The sequence below is a fragment of the Paramormyrops kingsleyae genome, chromosome 19 (assembly GCF_048594095.1).
Source record: "Paramormyrops kingsleyae isolate MSU_618 chromosome 19, PKINGS_0.4, whole genome shotgun sequence".
NCBI lineage: Eukaryota > Metazoa > Chordata > Actinopteri > Osteoglossiformes > Mormyridae > Paramormyrops > Paramormyrops kingsleyae.
Genome location: NC_132815.1, coordinates 20,542,985 through 20,548,924, shown reverse-complemented (window position 1 = coordinate 20,548,924; position 5,940 = coordinate 20,542,985).

The window sequence follows — 5,940 nt, the reverse complement described above, 5'->3', positions numbered from 1 at the left end:
AACATTATCCTTGCATTTTTAAATAGCCTACGTGCATATGATTTCATCTATTTGCTTATCTCAGCTGCTCCCTTCGTTATGTTGAAATAAATGCGTGCCTTTATTAATGTGTGATCTGTTGTTCCTTATTTTGAATTGGACCGGCATAACAAAGCTTAATTGAAACTCATTTTTATCGCACCTTTTGTTTGAGTTCGTAACACGGTACGCAAATAACGAGTTTGAACTATTTCGTTTCATGATATATAAAGAGGATAGATCTACTATGAGGTCATTTATCTTGCTGAGTGCTCGAGTTAAATGCAAAATAGTCTATGTGATTAATGATAGTTATCTAATTTAGTCAATATTTAATATTTCCGGTCTATTTCAGGATTCAGTGTTTTTTTTAATACGTCAGGCATTATAAATGCAACCCACTGCGTTAAGACTGAACTTAGAAACTGAAGTATGCCTATTAATCTATAATTAGTTACAAAATTGGTCAAACCTCAGTTTATAATGTCTGAATTGACAGACAACAAGCGTTTTTTTTACAAATCAGCTTATTATCATACGTGTTTTCTATTTATTATTGTTTTTGCATAGATTAATTACACAAGACGATCTGAATCGGTACAGCAAATGTCCTCCTGTGATATAGACCTATCAAGGGCGTAACTTTGGCTGGAACATTGGGGGGGTCGAGGTCTCCACCCATTACGGGGGAAACATGATTATTGGGGGGGTTGTATTAGCTGGTTTTGATTTCTTGGGGGGGCTACAATCCCCACCATAATTTACGCCCATGAGACCTATGACCTTTTTTTGTCAAGTCAACATCTTTATCTACTACAGGTGCCTGGAGCACATAATTGCAGGCTTATCTCTCAGTCTGCCCACATTCCTTTTCTGGCCCCCACCACATCACCGGAGCATGCTCAAAATCACTCTGTCATTGTTCCTCCAAATTCTTAACGCCCCCCTCAAGTGCCCAGCGATCCATAAAAGCCTGTTTTTTTTATCTCATTTGTTCTGATTAACATTTATCATCCTTATGCAAAGAATGAGAGAGAACGATGTCACTACTGTATGTTCATTTAGAAGTTCTTCCATATTGGAGCTTTTAACAGCATGGTGCCCAGCTGCACAGAGAGGAACCAAAAAGCAGTTCTCCGTCCCTCAGATTACTTTGCAGACAGCATCTCACCGGCAGCCCCTCTGTGCACTAAGCCCTCATCGCATGAGCGGTACTTTATTTTTTTTTTTAAAAAAGGGGGCAGTCTGTCACGACACGAGAAAATAAGGCTTCCCGGGCAGGCGCTGGGAGAACAGAAACAGGTTTTATTTAAGCTAAACAGGAGCATGGAAATAAACAAGACCATGAAGAGTCAGAACAAGGAGGCTGATAGGGGACAGACATGGGCAGACAGGAGGAGCAACATGACTGGACTGAGGATGATGATACAAACAGGTACTTAAGTACAGACTAGCAAGAGGTAACAAGGAACAGGTGTGGCTAATCAGGGCCATATTAGGGAGGAGACAGGAGGTCCAGGCGGACATGAGTTCAGAAAAATACATTAAGGACATGATAAAAGAGTTCTGTAGTTTCCAATGCTATCTAAGCTATAACAATAACATTTATATTGTTTTTAATTTTGTGAGAGAATTGTATTTTTTTGTTGTGACTGTGAGACTATCATTATACTCAAACTGTAACCTGTAGGGACTCTGGGTAAAAAAAAATAATTCTTGAAATACATTTATCTTGAGGAGAAACTTGTTTAGTTTCTCTCTAATTTGCAATAGAACTTCTGGGTTTTTATAGGAAGACTTCTTGCCTGTAGAATAAGTTTTAGGTAGTGATATGCTCTAATGCAATGGTCACCAGCCTTTTTCAGTAAGAGCTTTTTTACAGGGAAAATAATCTGTGAAGCTACAGAGTTGAAACTGTATATTTTGCAAACTAGGGTGATGGGGGGGGATTCTCAATAGATATTGTCGCGATTGACTAAGAATGTTTGACGGTTTGCCCTGTTGATCTTAATCAACTGGTTGCCGACAACTGCTCTAATGTAGTCCTATATATGTCAGGGTCAGCCCCTGCTGCCTCACTCTGTCCCTTCCCCGTTTGGCCAGCAGGTGTCGCTGGTCATCCCGTCCCTCATGTTCCTGTGTTCCCGTGTCCTGTTTTATATTTGGTTTTGGTTTCATTCCTTGTGCCTCTGCTTGTGTTTCTACCTGTCTGTTATTCCCTAGTGTTAGTTTCTGTTTCCCTGTTCCAAGGTCAAGTTCTTAGTTTCCCTGTTCAGTTCCCTGAGTTAATTAGTTTCACCTGTGACCTGTTTTCCCTGGTCTTTGTTAATTGGTCTCACCTGTCCTGTGTTAGTCTTGTTACCCAGTTTTAGTTTCAATATTTAAGTCCCTGCTTCTGTTCTGTTTCCCAGTGGTTCATTTATTGTGAATATTCTGTTTGTGATTATTGGGTATTGCTTGATGTTACATGCCCTGTTTTGTAATTAGTCTTTGTTTACTTTTGACCCCACATGGTCCTTTGTTTTTGTTAGTCTTTTCTAGTGTTTTTTTAGTTTATTTAATAAACACCTGTTTTGTATTGTTGAGCCGCAAGTGGGTCGTCCACCATTTCTGCCGACACTATGCCTCGTCCCCGCTCCAAACCCGCCCAGATTTATGACAATATATGTACATGCTGAATACGTAGGGTCACGTTTCACTTTGCATCTTTGATTTCTGCTTTTTTGCTCTTGAAACATTGGGACCCTACACAAAGGCCTATTATTGTACTCTTCACAACAATGAAAAATACCCTATTGGTAAAACAATGTTTTACTTAAAATGCATTGTGCAACTGAAATGCAGAGAAAAAAGGAGTTATATTATTGATAAGATACAATGTCTGAAAATGCTGTGCGGTGGAATACTGGTTCCTTACTCTAATAGACTAAATGCATTAGACATCTTCCTTAAGTAATACATCAATGAGAAATCATCCACTATAAGGATGGATGTTCAAGAAATATCACATAGAAGTCCACATAAAAACGCAGCATCATACTGAGGAAAATAGGATTTGCATGAATATGGATGTTATGATAGTGTTCCAAGATTCAAGAGCAGAGCAAGCAGGTTTAACGATCCACATGAAGGACAGAGAAGCACCGAAATGTAATCCACGACTGAGGGTCAAATCACAATACAAGTTCAAAACAACTTGGAGCAAGAAAGCAGAACTCAAACCATAAACACGGCCAGCAGTTCATCAAAGAGCAGACTGAATACCTTAAAGTAGTTTTTATTTCCAAGACTTCTTCATATCCTCCTGAGACCCCACCCATTCATTTATGTCCATTGTTGTTTTTGCACCTATCTTTCCACTGATGTAAGGAAACATATTTATTCCTGTTGTACACTAAAGAGGACATGCTGTGAAATTAAAAGTAAAAATAAATTTGAAAAAATCTAAATTGTATGATGTCATTTCCTCCAAAGACAAATAGCCTAAAATTGAAGGACACTTTTTTCTTTGGGTCTCAGGAGGATATTACCCTGGGGCTAATCAGGAGGTGTGTCTGTACTGTATATCAGGTGGGGGGGTGGGGGGGCAGGGATTGTTGACTTGCAGCAGGTGGCACTGAGTAATACATTTCCAATCACTGTCCAATCAGTGTGTACGTTTCTATTCCCTTATTGCGTCCAAAATGTAAATATATACAGTATATCATTTATTGTATTCTGAAAAGTTTAGCATTCATTCCACAATAAATCTGGTAGGAGTCAATGTTTCTGCTTGTGTTGTTTCCTTAATGATTTTTGTAGCAGTGTATTGATCAAAGCATGACAATGATAGAAATCAGTCAATAAAAAACTGCCACTGCCTGATAATTACACAGATACTCAAACAGGTGAATGGGTGACTGCCCAAGTTTTGTTTATGGTTTCCATGGTGACATGACTCACTCCCCAGACTGAACAATACAATCTACATAATTGTAGATTTTTGGCCAGTAATCATAAAAATGATTCCCTGATCTTGATATGTAGTCACACATTGAGTGAATTTATGAAGTTCATTTATTTTAAACTTCCAAGTCTGATTAGTAGAGTAATAAAAATATTGCTAATAATGATGATCTAAAAATAGTTCCTGTCTTAGTTTATAGCATGAATACCTACAATTTCTCATAATATGTATTATATACAGTATTTACCTCTGTATCAATATACAACATTATTTGGCTCATGGAAAGCTATCTTGCTTTTCTACTTAGAGACTATGCCTGAGGTAGATAAGACAATATGAGATGTTTACTCCTATTACCTATTTTCCTATCAAAGCATCAATATGCAGTTATTTTTCTGCAAATACCCCTTTATTAACTGTTCATAGGTCTGCAGGTGTGCCATGTATTAAATGACTAGAATAAGTATATTAGCAGAATCTCAGGACCCTGCTGCATATTGGCACATTGCATCTTAATTTACACTATTCAGACTGTTGTGCATTTCCAAATGACCAAAATATGTTTTGGCCACAATAACTAGCTGACAAACAATGTGAGACTGGAAAAAAAAATAGGTGTTGATATAATTTCACTAGCACAAAGGATCACAGAACTGTACACATGATGGACCCCATTCACAGCCAACCTGGGAAAATCTGAATGAGGCCTGAAATGAGAAATTCAGTGGCTGTATAGCAGACAAAGCAGCAGCAGGCCTTTGTTCTCATTCATTTACTTGAATGGGTTTGTTGGCCTGTAGTCTCCTGGATATGGCTTCTGATGAAGACACTGTGGTGAAAGAGCCTTTTGTTTTATATTTCTGCATGTTTTCGCTTTGTCTGTCCTTCACATCCATGCCAAGTCTAATGAAGTATGTGCCTCATGTAGTGTATCTAAAATTTATGGCAGGTGATGAATTAAGGACAAACAGCCTTGTAACTTTAACAAGAAATATCTTGTTCTGCCTGCCGCTGTTGAAGTGAATGTGGTGGCAGGCAAAGGCACAAATCCAGTTCAATTTATGCTACCAACTCACCGTAACGCTATTACACATCGTTTCATTTTCTCCGTGCTGCAACTCTGGCTGATTTCAGTCATTATGTGTCTATCATTACACATGTTGTATTTGTACGGTTTGCAGAGATTGTAGTGATGTTAGGAATTGCAATGGGCTTTCGGAGTTCCCTGAAAGCACTGATGATCTTACCGTGTTACCAGTTCATTAGACTATGGGCTGGGGGATGGAACCCATCAGAATTTCAGATGACATTCCATTATATACATGTAACATAGAAAACAGAAAATGGAGCATACTAGACTGTGGGCAGGCATGAACTTAGTCACTGCTGTATCTCTGATGCTGAAGCAGTGCAATTACTACCCATCCTGAATGGTGTTCTCCTCTAATTTATGTGCACCTCCTGAAAATCTGTGCTTGACAGAAATAGTCAGTAATTTCTGATACCTGCAATACTGATTATCAGTCATAAAGAGATGTACCAGCCCAGAACAAAAGTACAATCTGGTCCTTTCTACATTTAATACTCACTATACCTACATTCTATGTTTCCGTTGCACTATATGTTCACATTGCACTTGATTGTCTTTACATATTTATATATTATAGTTGTACATGTATTGACTCGTTTAATTGTACTGCTTGTAATTTGTATTTGTGTTTTGTTTTTCATTTGAGTAACACTTTACTTAAAGCACCCATGCATAATGCATTATAGATACCTGTACATTCATAATGCATTATAACACATTCATAAAGTATTATACACATGGCTGTAACTGTTTATCAAAAGGTATAACACATTATGACCATGTTTATTATGCATTATACTGACCATTATAATGCATTATGAAAGTATTTATAGTGCAGTATGAATGAGAGCTACACAAAGCATTCATGATGCTTAATAAACATGGC